This window comes from Aquila chrysaetos, chromosome 19 (genome assembly GCF_900496995.4).
Source record: "Aquila chrysaetos chrysaetos chromosome 19, bAquChr1.4, whole genome shotgun sequence".
Taxonomy (NCBI): domain Eukaryota; kingdom Metazoa; phylum Chordata; class Aves; order Accipitriformes; family Accipitridae; genus Aquila; species Aquila chrysaetos.
In genome coordinates this window covers 15,405,562-15,423,975 of record NC_044022.1, presented here as the reverse complement: position 1 = coordinate 15,423,975, position 18,414 = coordinate 15,405,562, and the positions used below count along the sequence as shown (strand labels likewise).

Genomic DNA, 18,414 nt, shown 5'->3' with positions numbered 1-18,414 from the left:
ACCTGGATGCCTTCATAGATAACTATGCTGCACAGTACAGGTTCAGGAGACATAATCTGGGTGAAGGCTTTGCACTGGAGCCTGGTTCTTCTCTGCGCTGCTGAGGAAATGTTTTCACAAATGTTTTGCACTTGTGTTTTTCTTTGAAGATCTGAAAAAATTTTTTCAAGGGTGAGTTTAGAAAAAGCAGGGTTAAACCCAATAGTAAAGCTGTACTTTCTATTAGAGACTTTCCTTCTCCTCCCTGTTGGCTTTGTCCCCCCACCTGCCTCCATCCCCCCACCCTGGCTTTTCGCAGGCCTATTCCAGTGTCCGTTGGCCTCTGATGCTGCCGGTTTGCACTGCCTGAGGAGCTGACCTGCAGTGCATAGCTCAGGGTAGCTCACCAGCTGGACTCATGTATTGGCTTGATCAGGGACGTGCAAGTTACTGTAAGACTCAGTAACCTCATACGTGCTGGAGTAGTCTTTAATCTGGGAGGCACATGAGGCTCGCTCACTGATCTCCGAGGAATTTAAGGATGCTCAGCTGAGCTGCAGTGTGTCTGTGTGCTGCAGGTGCCTTATTCCCTCTACTTGCATTTCAAAAAAAGTCATTAACATCCTCTGTGACTCAGAAACACTTTGTACATGAGGCTGCAGCCAATAAATTTTGCAAGCTCAGCACCCTACTGCGTGCACCTGAGCTGTGCACGTGTGTGAGGATATCACGTTGGTGCAGGGCTGTGTGTACAGCAGAGCCATAGTCAGGAAGGATCTTCAAAGTTTTGTCTCTTCCTAAACTGCAGTTTTTATTGCTCTGTTTAAACTTCACTGCTATTTTTTTTTACAATACTCTGACACATATATTAGTGGGGATGTGCCGTATCAGAGCTGCAAAACAGCCTGCAATTCCCTGGGTTCCTCTGTAGTTTTTTATGCCGGTGCATCCATAAAGGAACTCCAGTCCTTCCAGCTTTGCCCCATGAGAACAGAGTAACACCTTTCCTCTGGAAATACTGTAATAAAACAAGGGGAATACAACACTCCCATTATGAAGATCCCATGGATGGCCTTTATCATTTATCAAAAAGAAAAGGTGTTCTTGTAATATCTGTTAGAACTGTACACAGGGGAGGCTGCTTGGTGGAGCACATTAATAAAAAGTCAGAAACCTGAAAGATATGTCTTTTTGCGGATTCACAATTGTGCATTAATTTATTTTTGTAGCTTTTTCGCAATAGTCCAGTGGCTTCTGTCATGAAGCAATTTCATTAAAGCTTTGATCATAGTGGTAATATAAAGCCAAGCTTTCTGCAAAGGCTTCATTGCCCTAAAGAGTGTGTAATTGGCCAAATGTCTTAGAAGGTTTTGCTTGGTTTCTCCAGAGCACAAGTAAAAATTAATTACCCTAGCAGTAGCTGCAGTGCCATCATATAAGGGTGTCAAAACTAGTCTTTCCAAATGGCATATTCTAACAGAACAATAGATATGAGACTTGCCATAAATGTGATTTGTGAACATCATTAATGAAGTACTAGACCTAATTGACTTCTCCTGGCTTTATGACAGCATAAAAAAAGTTCTGCACTAGCAATGATATTTCTCTTAAACTTCTCCAGCTGAATCCCTAATACTGCAGAGGACTCTTAAAAGCAAGCTTTCACCAATATTTATTTGGGAAAAAGGAAACTGACTGTTAGACAACATTTCCAGTTCTTTAGAAATAATAAGGATTTTAGCGCAGTTCTTCCATTGCAGAATGAAATGAAGATGCTTTGCAATTATCCCCGAAAACCCAAGCACATTAGAGATCAGCTGAGGGTACTTGCTAGCCTCATCATTTGAGAACTCAGTCACGGATGAATAGATTCAGGCTCAAGTCCCTGTTGTGATTTGGTTCAGGGATTTGCACTTCTGTATTTTGCATTTCAGGCAGAAGCATTAACTTTTCTGATGTGATTAAGCATTCTTGATCTGAAACCACAGCCATTATATTTTAGTCAATAATGATCATTCTAGCAAGATATTTTGTTTTCCAACCATCTTTTGTTCGGCCATACTGAGGTCTGTCACAACAAATGTCACCATTGATACTGGTACTTGCAGTAACATATTATAGTAGTTTATATTGCTGCTATAAGAATAAAACAGCCCCTCTCCAGCTTGGGCTAGTATTTTTCCAGGATATTTTGCTATTCTGTTTTATATGAAGCATGTGGTCATAGTCCTATAGCAGATATTACGAAAGAAAAAGAAATTAATTTCAGTCTACTGAAATTGATTATTTTTGCATTTACATGTAGTCCTGTAAAAAAAAAAGAAAAAAAGGAAGTTTATATGTTAAATTGTATGTTATGCCACACTAGGCAGGTTAACTTTTCATGTGATGTTATTACAAGTGAACAATAATCTGAATGGTAAAATCTGGCTGGAATGAAACGGTCGGCCTCTAAGTATTTGCTTGAAACATTTGTGAAATGTCAGATGTGGTGAACATCCCCAACTACCACTGACTTGATAAACATTGAAGGAGGACCTTTGAGTTGATTGTAAATGATAAATTCAGTTGACTTCTTAAATAGTTTGTCTAATCCTCTGTTGATTAGTCCTGCTCCATTTTTGTTGGCAGTCTTGGGCAGAGGTGGAAGAGACATTCTGTAGGTCTGTTGGGTCAGCTGGCTTTGGGCTTCTGATTACTCCAGGGTGCCCCTCACCACCACATCTGAGTGCTCACAGAAATGTGTGAATGGGTTTGACTTCCCTGTCCCTCTTCCTCCCTTCCCGCCTTCCTCCTTCAGACCCCCAGTGGTGTCAGAGTTTACAAGATCTGTTGTACTTTATTTTGTGGAGTTTGATAAATATACAGTCAGCTGAAGAAGTGATTGGAGATTCAAAGGTGAGGAATTTCCCAAACATTCAGAATCTGCAATTTACTGATTTGACTGAAACTCACAGTGACTGTATTAATATTAATCACAGCTCTTTTCTCTTACTTCACTTCATTCTCTCAAATTGTGCATTTAGAGAGATGTACGAGGAAGCCAGCAAAGGACAATTATAGTGTGACTTCTGGGATGTGCTCTGAATCACGAGCACCCACCTTGCAAAGAGGAGGTGGCTGCAGGCTACCAGCAGAGATGGTTCCTGCTTGTGGAGACTGGTGTCACTGGCCACCACATAGAGATTTGCAGCAGGGTGAGGAGCATGTGCATCAGTGGAGTAACTTCCAAACTACTCGTAAGCAGCAAGCATCCTGAAAGAGTATTCTCCAAGTCCCCCAGTTTTTTGAGGTTCAGCTATTTACTCCAGAAGAACTAATCCCTGAATCTAATTTTGGGGACCTCTTTCCTTATGAACTGTGATTTTAGCTGTTCAGCATCTCTGGCTATGTTTGTATCAGCAGCAGTGTGGAGCAATAGCATGGAGCAATAGGGGTGGAACTGTGGAGCCATTGCAGAGGTCCTGATGTCCACATTGTACACGTTTTGGAGGTTTTACGTTGGACAACCCTGGGAGCCCAATGCTCACCTGTGGTTAGTGCGCAGGAGGTGCAGCTCCCTGCTTAGCCTCATTGGCAAGGAATCCAGCCGCTCTCTGAGGCTGCTCTGCCACGCAAGCTGAAGCCTGGAGCTGAAGGTGGTTGCTTCAGACATGAACTTCTGATCTGGACTAAAATACTAAATAGATGCAACCTTTGAAATTGTTAAATTAGAATACTCTTGCACATTTTTGATGATAGTTTCTGTTCTTGTACTCCTACACTCAGGAAATGAATTTAGTTGCAGCTGTAAACTTACATTTAACATTTTGAAATCCTTGTGGTTTTGTTGGCATGATGCAGCAGTTTGTCTTTTCATTACCTCCCTGCCATACAGTATGATTTGTGATGTGAACTTTCTTCTGTCTTTCTAATAATCTGCAGCTTGAGTATTCCAAAAGCATTATTTATGCAGCACTCTTGACACTGAACTATGCCGTGCTGCTTCCATGGAAACCTCTGACAACATATTACTGTCAGGCTTGACAGATACACAATACCTCATTTTCCCTTATGTCAGTCATCAGCAAACCCCTACTATGTCAGATCAAAGGTCTAGCTGTCCAGTATCTTGTCTCTAACCGTGGCAAAGGACAAATGACTAGGGAAAAGTGTTAGAACAGGGCAAGAATATATTAATACTGGTATAAACCCAAACTTTCATAATTTTGGAACTTGGGGAGTAAAATCTTTAATTCAAAGGCCTTTAAGAGATTTTTTTTTTCTTTTTTTTCTTGGCTTTGTCACTTTTTGGACCTGTGTAATAAACCAGAATGGGATCATAGCATAATTCAGTTTATAAGAGACTTCAGGAGGTCTTTAGTCTGACCTCCTCCTCCTGCTCAAAGCTGGGTCAGCTATGAGATCAGACCAGGTTGTTCAGGTCTTTATCCAGTTGGGTTTTCACAGCCTCCAAGGATGAAGACTGCACATCCTTTCTGAGCAACCATTTTTTTTATGCACCTAGATGATTATGTGTAAGAAGTCAAGTAAACTTGCTGGGTAGAATGTCTAGTAAACTGTTTGGTCAAGGCTAATAAGTAAGAGCAGAGTCAGTACCTTGTGGAAATTATCAGTACCTCCCTCAGAGAAGACAGTTTTTGGTTTCTATTTATAAGTCCATTGAAGATAATTGATGCAGAGAAACACAGCATTAATAAGATATGCAGTTCTATACCTAGTAACCCATATTTGGTTGAAAAGAACAAGGAGGATGTCTGGACAGTAACTGAAAACCCAGTTGCCTGTTTGTCCATGAAATGTGGATGGAGGATGACAGGTCATGGGAGGTTGTGGAGTATGGAAGAGACATCAGAAGATCAGTTTATTTGCCTGTGGCCTGTGAGGTGGCACAAACAGTGACGTGCCTGCAGAAAGTCTCTGTTTTGAGTTTGTGAGGCAGGTTTTGGCAGCAGGGGAGGGGCCGCAGGGCCGGCTCCCGTGAGAAGCTGCTGGAAGCTTCCCCGGCTCCAGCCGGACCCGCCACTGGCCCAGGCCGAGCCCGTCAGTGCCGGCGGTAGTGCCTCTGGGAGAGCGGAGTGAAGAGGGGAACCTGCAGCGAGTCGGGGATCGGGATGGGAGAGGAACCCCTCTGCGGGTACCGAGGGCAGTGAGGAAGGAGGGGAGGAGGAGCGGGGCAGGAGGGGATGCCCCCGCAGCCCGTGGGGAGACCAGACGGCAGGCTGTCCCCCCCCCAGCCCACGGAGGGGAGCGGGGGAGCAGATGCCCGCCTGCAGCCCGGGGAGAGAGGAGCCCACGCCGGAGCAGGGGGATGGATGCCCCCCAGGATGGCCGGGACTCCATGGGGAAGCCCGCGCTGGAGCAGGCTGTGCCTGAAGGACTGCAGCCCGTGGGAAGGACTCACACTGGAGAAGTTCGTGGAGGACTGTCTCCTGTGGGAAGGACCCCACGGTGGAGCAGGGAAAGAGTGAGGAGTCCTCCTCCTAAGGAGGAAGGAGCGGCAGAGACAACGTGTGAGGAACTGACCCCAACCCCCATTCCCCGTCCTCCTGCGCCACTGTGGGGGGAAGAGGTAGAGAATTCAGGAGTGGAGTTGAGCCGGGCAGGAGGGAGGGGTGGCGGAAATGTGTTCTAAGGTTTGGTTTTACTTCTCAGTTTCCTTGTTTTGATTTGATTGGTAGTAAATTAAATTGATTTTGTTTTTTCCCCAAGTTGAGTCTGGTTTTTGCCCATGACCATAACTGTTGACTGATCCCTCCCTGTCTTTGTCTTGGTGCAGGAATGTTTCTTTATATTTTCTCCTCCTTATCCCACTGCGGGGGGCGGAGGGGTGGGGGGCAAGTGAGTGAACAGCTTTGTTGCTGGCTGGGCTTAAACCACAATGGTCTTCTTGAATGAAGCCACTTCACGTTTTGGAAACCTGGAGGAGGAGCCACCCGGTCAAATGTAAATGCCTACATATGAACTTGTCTCCTGTTCCCTTATGGTCAGCAGAGAGAAATAGTTGCTTTTAAGCCTCAATTCATCTCAGTCTGAAGCAGCTCTCTAAAACAGATTAGATGAGTCATATGCTGAAAATGCCTATTGCTTTTCATTGACTACAGAGGGATAATAGGGTGGCTACCTCAGATGGCACTTTCAAACTGTGCATGTCTAATGGAGTTATCTCCTATTGCTTACCATGAAACCCCTACTATAACTGATGGATGGGAGAAGCAATTTTTTGTTGTCCTCTCTGTGTTATATTTTATCATTTAAAGGTCATCTATCTGAAATTAGTTCCACTTTACATAGTAGATTCAAAGAATTTGTGGAAGGCAGTTTTTTAGGTGGCTTTTGGAAAACTTTATAAACTGCTGAAGATGGGAAATCCCCAGCTACATTGTTTCAGAAATCAGGAGCTGGGAAGAAGAATATTTCTGCAGTTTTTGGTGTGGAAATATACAGGAGGACACTGAAGCGGCTGGTTGTAGGAAATGAAGTCATGCAGTTGGCAAGTTTTTTCCGGGCTGTGCTGGGGATTTGGTGGGACCCTATGTTTTGCCTTCAGGAAATCCCCAGAACAGAGATTAGGAGCTTATTCCCTGGGTGCAAAGTGTGCACAGTGTAAGGTGGGCTCACAGGGTTTTGTGACCGCTCAGTGCTGAGGGTACCACATGACACTCCCCTTCTTCTGGGCTCAGTTTGAGTTGGTTCTGTGTAAACTCCAGGAGTTCTGCAGCCCAGCCCACGTCCTTCAGTCAAGGGGAAGGAGGAAAAAAAAGATGGTGAGAGATTTTTTTCCTTCCCACCAAGGAGCAGCATGACAGTGAAAGCTCTTATTTCCGCACACCTGGCAGCCTCACTCAGTGTTTTGTTCTTAGAGCTTTACCTTCAGCTGAATGCTGTCTCCTTTTCTGGTCTCTTCAGGCCGTTTAGGACTTCCAGAGGTCACTTGTGCTGAGTGGACAGGAGTCCATCCAGTATATTCTTGTTCTCTGCTTATCAAACTCATGTGCATTTCAATATTAGAAGCCTAATTTTTTCCCTCCTTTCTGATGCTGGACATGAATTATTGAATTTATCTTGTACCTGCTTAGGCTAGAAGGATTTTCTGAGGAGAGTAATGCACACATTTGGTTTTACTTTCTTGACTTCAGCAAAGATCAAAGATAACATTCACATACTTCATCTTTCCTAGTTGTGTTATTCATAGGTGGCAAAAAGCTTCTTTATGGAATGTTTAATTAAGCTTATTTTGACACCACTTCTTGGGTTTCTTTCATTAAGTAATTTCTCAGTGTTGGAAACTGAGTTGATTTTTTTTCTTCCTGCTTTCACAGAAAAAGGACTCTGAAACTCTTTGTTTAATGAATTAGGAGTCAGGAGATATTAACTATATGAGTATTTAATAACATTGTAAGAATATGCAGCACCATTGGAGTGCAATCATCACAATAAGAGACTTTAACTTCAAACATGATTACATGTGGCTGGATCACTCCCAGATCATAAAAGTATTTACTAGATAGCTTTTCTTTGCAATAAACAGAGTAGTTGATGAGTATGGTTGAACATGGCTTTGTTATGATCTTTGAAGAATGTTAAAGGTTAACAGCAGAAATATTTTATTATTCATTTGTTTTCTAGTTTTATGCTACTTGCTTTTTATCTGTTACAGAGAAGAAATATTAGCAAAGGCTGTGTGTGGAAATCTTGCCAATACAGTTTAGTTATCTTCTCAAGTGACTCTTTGAATCGTATCCATCAAGACAACTGCTTTTTCTCCCCTGTTTAGCTGGTCTGTGACAAAGATATGATAGTTCTTGGCTATGTCTTTTCTTTCATGCTTTTAACCAATTTAACTCTATTAGAAAAAAAAAATCTGTGTATTTAATACAGTTTTACTGGTTGCCATCCTCTTTGTTCATGCTGTGGACATCTCGGGCACTTGCTACCTCTTGAAAAGTTTTGCATCCCCTGTAATACATCCCCCTTTTGCAGAGCTGGCCTTTGGCTGTTTTATAGCAAGGCAAGCTCTGAGTTGAGCTCTATGACCTTTTAATTCAGGTGTCTTTTCGAGTTGTATTTTGAATTACTCCTAATGTCTGTAGTCTCAGGATGGTCTTGTCCCTTCATGTGTCCCTGTGTTTATTGGCACTTCTCAAATTCTTACTGCATCATATGGTAGTTCTTACAGGTGTCTAGAAATGTTTTACCTGAATTTGTGTTCACAGTTTCTTCTCAGGGATTATTTTCCACCTGAGTTCCTTCTCTATTTATACTTTTATTTTATACCTTCTGTTTTAAAAAGAATTTTTTGTATATGTTGTTTTATATGGAGTGCACTTCTATAACACAATTTCAGTTAGCCACATCTGGTGTTACTCAAATGCTCTTGAAAGCATCAAGGGCTTTACGAACATCTGTTGTCAGAAATAAAACTATTCTTCCCTCTTCCCTTTTCCCTTCCCTTCTTCTTGATAGAGTTTGTGTGCAGATGCAGAAGTGGTCTTTAAAGCTTATCCACGTCTTTTAAACTCTGATGGAGATTTTAATAGCACCTTTCTTTCAATGATGTTTCCCATCCTCCTTCCGGAATCATGTGTTGCTTAATTTATCAAGGTCAGAAAGACTGGCAGAGGTGACTTCATTTAGTAGACATGGGGCTGCCATTTCTCGTAAAGGAAATACAGCTTCCCTTTAGGCAGGGGAGCTGCTCTGCCAGGGACCTAGTGCAGGAAGGCAGAAAGAGAAGCAGAGCTGTTGTGAAACCTGAGCAGTTGCTTAAGCCAAGAGTTTGTTGCTTCCATTGCCTTGTGGCAGCCAACTGCCCACCGGGCATGTGCTTATCTTTTGCCGTGAACTTGGCTGTGTCCTCGTGGGTGATCTCTTCAGAGGGAGTGTTTGCTTTTGTGACTTTGGATTACTTTATCAAGGAAGATGTTTTTCTCTGGATAGAAGCCTGAGCTAACTACTCAGCAGGTCACAGAGGCATGACAGCATCTTCACAGAGCACCCTCATGCTATCTACCTCTTCTTAATGAGACCACCATCCCGTCGGAGAGGCCTTCGGAGATCACTGAGGAGTCGCAGAAGAAGGGAGACTTGAGAGGAAGGAGGGAAGGCAGAAAAGAGAGTCAGAGAAGGCCTCCAGACAAGCTGTTGGAGTACATACCGATTTTCAGCAGGAGCTGGAAGGCAGGTTATCTGTGATTTATAATACACGTCCACCCAGGGAAAAAGATGTTCCCTAGGCCAAGAGTAGGTAACACCTCCTATTCCAGAGAAAGGCAATCTCTCGCAGGGATGTGACTTTGCTCAGCTCAGGCAGGCTAGAAAGTTTGCCACCAATCCATCATCCCCCTAAAGGTGTGGGCTCCAGCATAACTGGGGCAGCTCTGCCTGGTGGGAACTGGTGGTACCTTAAAGTAGATACTCTGTGCTGAGCAATATCACGTTGCCAGGGGAAGAAAATCCTTCTCGCTCTCTGAAAGAGAGCACAACCTTTCTGACTGGCAGGCTTTCAGTTCAGAGTCGCAATGTGTGCAAATATTCAAGCATGCAGCCAAATGTCCTTGGAATTTGTTAAGCTAATAGATATTTTCTGTATAGGCTCCTAACAACTTCAAGTGATATTTAAAATATTTAAACAGAATAGCTCATCTGTTCTAGGGTAAATACATTCATATGATAATTCTTAAGGTTGCTGCTCTTCCCTTATATTTCATTATTTGAAAAAGGAACGTCTGTCTAATGCCTCATTTAAGATTCAGTGGAATCTTCCTTGCTTCAGTAATTTTCCTATTAAATTACAACTATTAACACTCATTCCTCACCCTAAAGGAAACCAATAAAATCACCCAAACTAATGAAGTTGTTTTCAGCAGCAAGCACCTCGTTACGGGGGTACTTCTAATTACTGTTAAAATGAACTGGAACACAATGCCTCCAGAATGGGATGTCCCAGAGCTATCAACCCAAACCATAAACATCTGTGCAACTCATAATCTCTTCATTTAACCTTTGTAATAGCAAAACAACCTCAACTAATTTTTAAATGCTGGTAGGCATTAAAATAAATAGATATGAAAATGTCACTGACACATTATAAATAGAATTCTAATTTATGAGTGCTGCCTCCCAGTGAGGAATTTGCTTTTTGTCTTTAAAAAAATAACCGTGCCACCTGGAGTTTATTTTTCTCTTATATTGTCTAGTCTGAACTAATTTTTTTTCCCTTCTGCACTAATTGTAATATTTAGATATCATCGCCCAGAAGACTATGTTGAGGAGTGATTAGGGTATAACTTACACATCAGAATGCATGAGCTAACTAGAAAAGCAAAGCTTCAGATCAGATTTAATTAAGATAGCTAACACTCTCAGTTTAGTTTTCTGCCTAAAGCAAGGAAAAAAATGAAGACTAACGGCTTCTTCCAGAAACATGATACTCCTGGGATAGGAATTTAGAACTCCATAAGGAGAGTAGCTTTTACTCCTGTGAGTAGTCCTCCTGAAATCAGCATGACTAGTTATGTGAGTAAATGGTACTCTGCATAAATTAATAATGCACAATCTGGCCATATAGAAATCCTTGTTCTGGCACAGATTACTAATTGCCTGCAAGTCATTCAAATAATGAAAAAAGAAAAATAAGTGGTACTCATATGAGTGATGGCTTGCAGGATTTTCCTTTTTAGTTTTCATATATGTAAAACTACAGCTTTAATACCAAAGTAAATCAAACAGGGAATCTGCAACTGGATCTTGCTAAAGGGCAGTGTCTGCAACTCATACTGCATTCACCTCCTTACAAGAAGAAAGACGATTTGTCAATACCAGCAGCTTAGTCTTTAAACAGCATGTTGAAACTTCATGCATAATTGTAATCACCACCAATTTACTGCATATTACAGGGCAGCTAGAAGGTTGGGAGCAACTGAGATCCACTTCCATAGGCAGCAGACAAGAAAATAATGTAAAAAACTGCACTGGACTAGCTATGTTAACTTTCATTTGTAGATCATCCTTAGGCTTTAATGTTATATATATATAGGGAAGCATGAGCCAAAATATATTCCATCCCTTTCTCCTGTTGCTCAGTGCTAAGTGCTGGGATCTGCAATGCTAACTGAAGCAGAAGTCAGAAGAGGATTTTTATAAACATTGGAAATACTGAGGCCTGGTGTCCTTTGGATTTGTATCTGTCTTTTGACTGGTCAAAGGAAGGGAGATGTGAGACGTAAGAAAAGAAGAACTTCATCTGAACCTTTTTTCTCTGGGCTTTATTCAAGGTATACACCTGCATGCCTATAAGCTCCTGGGCTTCCCTTTAGCTGGGCATGAGTAGGAGCCTTTCTCTGCTTCTGGCCATTCATTTATTTTCATGAAATTTGTAGAAAGCTAATTATCTTTCAGACTGATGTCATATTGCATTGAAATCAACCTGTAGATGCTAAAGAAGTTGAGAAAGACATGCAGACAAACACACAGACTAAATACCTAATTTAATTTCCACAGGAAAAATGGACTAAAATACAGAGGGTGGTTTTTCAGTAAATTAGGTGGATAGCACAGAGTGGGAATATTTTGAGTTTAGGATTGATATAGAGGTTAACAAAATTGTATCTTTTTACATAATCAGGTCTTCAGTGGGAAAATGTGCTATGAAGCCACACAAGGCAAAGTCAGATGTGATGGCTCACTATGCCAGGTGCTGTTCAGGTAGGTAGGGACAGTTCCATTTTCACTGGATTGCTTATGACCTATAGAGACAAAAAAAAGAGACAAAAGGTTGAAATATGAAGAATAAAACCTTACTGTTAATGCAAATTATATATCTCTATTCTTTCTCTTTTTTATTCCCTACCACTCTCTAAGCCTTACTATAAAGCTTGACAGAAGAATATCTGTGTCCTGATAAACTGGTACATAGGGAATAAAAAAGTGCCTTGGTTCCTAAAGTCTTGTCCCCAAACTGCAGGAAATTATGCAAAAAAAAAAAAAAAAAAAGAAAATCAGAAAGTTGTTTAGGAACCTCTTTGCATGGTCTGAAAGAAGATACAGAAACTGTTGTGAAAGAGGCAGACAAGTGACTGGCATCATTTGTTGTAGAGAAAGAACAGAGAGACAGGATAAGTGACAAGAATAACAGTACCAACTGGCAGAAATGTACCTTTGTCATGAGCAATTCAAAACCTACTCAAGGATATTATCCTGCTGCACATCAACACAGAGTCTGAGCTGAACTGGAGATGCTAGGGGATTTCACAGAGACTTTATCTTTTTTCTCCCTTTTTAGGTAATATTACTGGCAGGGCTTTTGTTTTGTTTTGTTTTTATTTTGAATTATGGCCATCATTAAAAACTAGTTTGTAGCTGATCTGCTTTGCAGTTCATGCAGGTTGCTTGAAAGCCTCCGGAGTGCAAGGAAGCAGCATGGTTACACGGGCACACAGGGCTGGAGAGGACAGCTGAGGGGGATGGAGCTGCTTATGTCACTCCTACCTGGAAAGGCTGCAAGGAAGAGGCTTTGCAGCTTTCCATCAAGTAGTCATATTCTGGATTTGTGCGGTTTTCTCTTTCAGTTTAAGACATACAGGTGGCAGTGCTGTGTCAGATCAGAGGTGAATCTGGCTGCTCACCCTGTATTTGACAATGGTCAGTAGCAATGATAGAAGAGGATAAGAAGCCTGCAGCCATACAACTACCTGTGGTTCAGAAACCTATCTTTAATAGCCTTTGGTGAATTTTTCTTCCATTATTTTGTCTACTGTCTTTTGGAACCCTTGTATGCCAGTAGGATCCAGGAGGTCTTGTGGTTTATTTCCCAAAACAAAAAATACTCTGTTCCCAGCTGTTCTGTACCTTGTTTTTTGAGCTCTGATCTGTATTTCCTGGAGTTGGACATAAATCTGGTGATTCACAGGTCTGCATTTGCCCTTATTGATCTGATATTGATATAAGGAACACTAAAATGATGAGAATCTAAAGTCATTGATGTCATTGTCATGACATCATCTATCAAGACAGACGGTGGTTGTTTCTTGCAGACCTGGGATATGTGACTTGTCATCAGATTCAAATACAGTAATCCAGTTTCGACATGATGGACCAAGTGGTCATTGTGCTTAGAAATATGGTTAGAGGAGAGGACAAAGTTTCTTAGATTTTAGAGTTAAAGAAATCAAGGTCTGTGGAGAGACCAACAGAAGAAGTCTGAAAAAATGACACAAGTCCTTTCTCAGTCCAAAATGTAAGGTTATAAAGCTCAATACAGGTCCAGAAGCATGAAACAATGGACCTGAGACAAGCATGTGTGACTGAAAGCTTTCTCTGTTGTTTTCTGTCTCTTAGGTCTACTGAGAGATACAACTTCTTCCCACAAATCTTAACTCACTTATATAGATCTTTACAGTTGCAATGCTATCAGTCATCTGAATAAGTCATTTGTAGATACTGATGGAATCTAGCCACAGGACATTGCAACACAAGCCTTTTGCTTTGTCTCTCTGATCTATGGATGAACCCTTTCCAATGAAGTTTTAGAGAAGATTCTCATTTTTCAGTCTTGCTCAAGTTAGCTACGGTTAACAGCTGTGTTTTGAAGACCTGATCTCTTGGTGGCTTTCTGACATGTCACCTGGGGAACGGGCTGTCTCTGTTGAAAATGAGAAAAATAGTTGATTGTTGTTGATATATTGTGGGTAGTTGAGCTTGCTGAAAATCAAAAGAGAAATATATATTTTACACTTTGATCACCTAGAGATACTGTTTTGAGTAGTGAAATTGAAGACTTTGAGATGTTCTTCCTTGGAAATGATCTCTTAATTATTTTGTGATTTAAGGTTTTCTATCCTTTTGTGACCCTGAAAAATTCTAGTTCTTTTAGCATTATTGTCAAAACTTGTGTTTTGTTTTCTGTATCTTTTTGGTGGTGCTGGGAGTACTAAAGGCCTCTTGATAAAGTTATTTTGATGTATTGCTGTTGATATTTGTCAATAGCATTAACCTTCCTACAAATTTATTGCCTTTATACCCAATGGACTATTACTCCAGAAGGGTGACTTTCTCTTTATAAATACACCCTTTTCTCTTAGACAAAAACATGGGGAAGAACAAAACATGTTTTTATGTGGAATCATGGCTTGCTTTTTTTCCCCCTCAAATTCAAACTGAACTCATACAAATGAAAGTGTGACAGAAAGCTGTTAATTTTGTTGACAGCCTTGCTTTACTGCAAAGATTAATCTTCATAAATGACTGATTTTTTTCACCCTGTTATTCATCTCTGAATGATGTCCAGATGAGCTACTCTGGAATAACAGCATGCTGAAATTTCATAACATCTCAACAATCTTTAAGAGATGGTGCAATATGTCAAAAGAACTTAATTTCCCCTAAAATTCCTTTAAAATAGAGTAATAGTGATATGGCACGGTATTTATAAGGAAATACGAAAGCATAACTACGAGGAAGTCACAGAAGGGCAGGAGTATTGGGCAATTTGCTACTGTGGCAGACACATGACCGTCATTAAGAAAATTTATTTACAAAGTGTGTTGTTTTCTTACCAGCTCGTTATATTAGTTCCTCATTGTGGAGAGATTTATCTGAGATTAAAAATTATAACCAGCAATGTTATGAACTAATAAGCACATCTAATTTGGATGTTGTTAAAGCATTAAATGGAATTAGTGACAGTACCATTTCATTTCATTTTGGTAAGGTTATTATCACCTACATATTCCTTCCATGAAATGGGACCATAACTACTTCAGTGGCTATAATGAGAGCACACACGATATTTCTTTGTTTCTGTTTTTAGGTCAGCTATTGCTATTAGATAATGTTCATCATTAGGAAGGCAAAGTGGTCTATTAGAGAGAGGCTTTTTCCTTTGGTGATACAGGAAACCTTGGATGATCTTTTGTGCCTTCATATGAAAGCACAAGGAGCATGCACCAGGATCTACGTGTTGCGGCAAATAATTTTCAGGAGTATCCTGCTGGCAGCTGGTGCCAGGGAAGACAGGGGGAACAAGCCCTCCATTTTGAAAAACTGAAATGCAGCGTATGACTCCGATTCATGACGGATGTGCTCCCCCACCTCCCAGTTTTTGAATGACTTCTATTCAGGGCCACAGACAGCCGCGGCATTTGTCAGATGGCTTCCCTTCTTCAGGTCTTCATTCACAAATCCGATTCTGTGCAACGATGCCCAAGACAGCACTAATGAGTTCGCTGAAGTGCTGGAAGCAGGATAGCCGTGTTTTTGTGGCGCTCTGCCCAGGTTAATCAGCCCTGCTTCTCAGCAGTGCTAATTAGGCGAAGCAGAGATCTCTGTCGTGGTGAGTATATTCGTTCTGATGCACAGTTATTTCGGGCAGCTCCACGTGGTATTGCATTGCACTGGTAGACCTGCTCTCAGCATCAAGGACATTAAAAGGGAACCCTGTCCAATAGCTGTAGGCTTTCAGCTCTCTCTTCCTTTGGTAAAAGCAGTGCAATTTTTTGTCATAAATTATCTAAGTGATACTCCTTAGAGACCAACCTACTGCCTGACTGAAACGCTGCCCTCTGATGTGAGTAGAAATACTCATTGGCTCAAATAGGATGAAATCCTGACTCCAGGTGAGCGATGTGAAGTAGAGAAACTTGTCTGAAAACCTGTAAATTAAACAACTACCTAAAAAGTGAGCATCGGACACTAGCCTGTCGGGTGTTATTGGCTTTTGTCACTAGCCACCAGAGGCAAGGTAGCTTTGCTGGCAAGGGTAAGGAGCTCGTTTTACCGTTGCTGTGCAATCAGTACCCCACTGTGTCTTGCAGCTGTGGAAAGCTGCACCCAGAGCGAGTGGAAATGCCATGCCCAGCGCGGGAGGCCGCTGAACTCTGCCTGTCACTTTGCACCCCTGGGACAGCCTCGCCGGGGTCGCTGGCACGGTGGGGGATGCTAGGGAAGTAGGTGGGTGCCCTGGGGAGCCCTGGGGGGAGGCTAAAGAGCTGATTTGCACATAAAAAAATTAGGAGCAAAGAAATAAGACCTTCTCACTGTGCACTGAGGGGTGACTGGGGGGACAATGCCCACTTCCAGCCGAACAAGTCTTCTTGGGTGCTTTAGGTTGGGTCCCGATTTCTCTTCTCTAATAGCCCATCCCCTTCCTCTTCTGCCATAACCAACGCTATAATTATTCTTTAAAGACAACCTCCTTTGTCCAACGTGTGCTTAATAAACACCCTATGGCATACCATGTGGCACCTCCCAGGGAGTGCTGCACACCCCTGGCGTGGGAGCTGCAGTTGTAGGAGACCCCTCATTGCTTGTCTCGCCATCGGGTGCAACAGCCAGCCTTGGCCTGGCTCAGTATCTCCACCGCTTGCCCTGGTAAAGGTTTCTTCTCCCTTCCTTCCCAGACGAGACAGAGGCCACGTGGAGGTGGCCTGGTGACCTTGTGGATCTTGATCCCGTGAGGTGAGCAGAGGTGGTCACAAGCTAGGGCTCTGCAGTGTACCAGCCTCTCCCAGCTGATGCAGGAGGGTCTGTTCCTGTCCTGCATCCAAAACTAAGTCTCTAGCTCCCAGGGATTGAGCCTGAAGCAGTGCAAGGTGGTATGAGTTTATTGCCCTTTCCATGGCCCTGCTGCTTGCTGACTTTGGTTCATCCCAGGCAGAGGACAGTGATGGACCTTACAACCAGTTGTTGGATTTTCTCAAGCTGCGTTTCCTTGCTCTGCAATTCAGATTTGAAAGCTGTTGCCTAGACATAGTTTACAGCTAGTGTTTTGCTATGAACAGTGTGGAAATGAAATGAGAACTGGAGGGAGGACCTGTTTCTTTTTACAAAAGAAACTGATTATGCCTAACATGATCAAGCCATTACACTGCCCACTCTCTGCTTGTTCCAGTGACAGAGCCTGCCACTGCAGGTATTGATTGCAAAATTAACATGGTGTACCAGACAGAGGAATCTGTAAGGGGCCCAGGAGGAGGCATGTTCTCAGTTGAGAGAGTATCAGGGCATTACTTTGGTTTAACAGAAGTTAAACTTTGCAATGCCCTAGTTGTGAAAGCTCACAACAATCCAAATGTCATCCTTGCAAAATCAGAGCCAAATACCATTTCGCCCAAAGTGTGCTACTTCCAGGCAAAATTCTCTCTCTTCTTCTTTTCTTTTTTTTTTTTTGAAGAACATTATGTGGGCCTGCTTGAATCAGAATATACTAATTGGATTATTTATGCTGCATTTGATCGAGTAATTGAAATAAATTGGAGGGCTAATGATGACTCACTATTTTGGTGAACCCCCCTGGAATAAACAGCCATAACAGGGAATTAGCCTGTTTCATGAAAACATTTTTCTGAATTTATGGTCTTTGATCAGCTCTCCTATGGCAAATTGACACCGCACTGATGATCATAAAATCAATATGCAGTGACAGAAATTGGATTGCTATTTTAGTGGAACAAGAGCATGCCCTGTGGCTGTTGTGCACATTTTTTGTTTTCTCTCCCATGACCTTTTTAAAACCTGTTGACAGGGCTAAAAAAGACCATATTCACCCCCAATGTGTCCCTCAAAATGGGACTGTAATGTAGCCCCTTCCCATAGCTGTGGCTCATCTCTTGCCCTCCAGCTTCCCACACGACCAAGTCCACTCTTTTTCTTGCTTGATGCCCCGGAGACATCTGCTGTGGCTCAGAGGAGCACTGGGTGAATCTCCGCTCGCGACCCCGAACGCCACGTACTCCCCAAGCACCTCTATTTTGGGAGCCGAAAGTTGCGCCTTCCTTACCTGCAGGGGTAGCCACAGAACAGCAAAATAAAAGGCCACCTCTCCCTGCCTCCAAAGCCGTCGTTCATTCGCACTTGTCGCTGCTCACCGGTGCTGCGGAGTGGGACTAACAGCGGTGGGCCGCTGCTCCGCGCTGCGCATCGGGGCACGGCTGGACTCTCCCCGGCCGCGCCTGTGAGGGGGTCTGCACGTTTCCGACGACGTGGGTCTGTCCTGCAAGCCACAGTGAATGGAACAATGCAGGGAAAAAAACACGCTAAACACACGCTGCAACTGTCGGCTTTAAGGGTAACCAGATTCGCAGAGGTAGGGAAAAGGTGCCAAAACAAACCCTTGACTCTCAGATGATGTGATGTATACTGTTGCAAGTAGAAGTACTGATAATCAGGAAACTATTCTACTACATCAATATACTTGACAAGCTATAAAATAGCTACAAAATTTCATGAATATTTCTGTGTAAATTGCATTTAAATTAATGTCAGTGCTTCCCCTTGTAGATTCGGAATTAGCAGCTATTCTTCTGTTAATGTAAATTTAACTTGTTGTTGTTGTTCTTTACTTTTGTACCAGCTCTATTCCAGTAGAAACTGAAGCACAAACTTCAGAAGGACGCTTCTCAAAGCATCCAGATGGCAACAATAATTATTTATTATCTT

The 18,414-nt window shown here is 42.4% G+C and overlaps 1 long non-coding RNA gene across 1 annotated transcript; it reads right to left on the bottom strand.

Moving 5' to 3' along the window:
• Positions 1-11,453: 11,453 nt before the first annotated feature.
• Positions 11,454-18,023, bottom strand: LOC115353544. The gene is made up of 2 exons (XR_003927601.2): positions 17,756-18,023; positions 11,454-11,726 (listed from the first exon to the last, which is right to left on the bottom strand). It is a non-coding gene; the product is annotated as an uncharacterized LOC115353544 (long non-coding RNA).
• Positions 18,024-18,414: the final 391 nt, after the last annotated feature.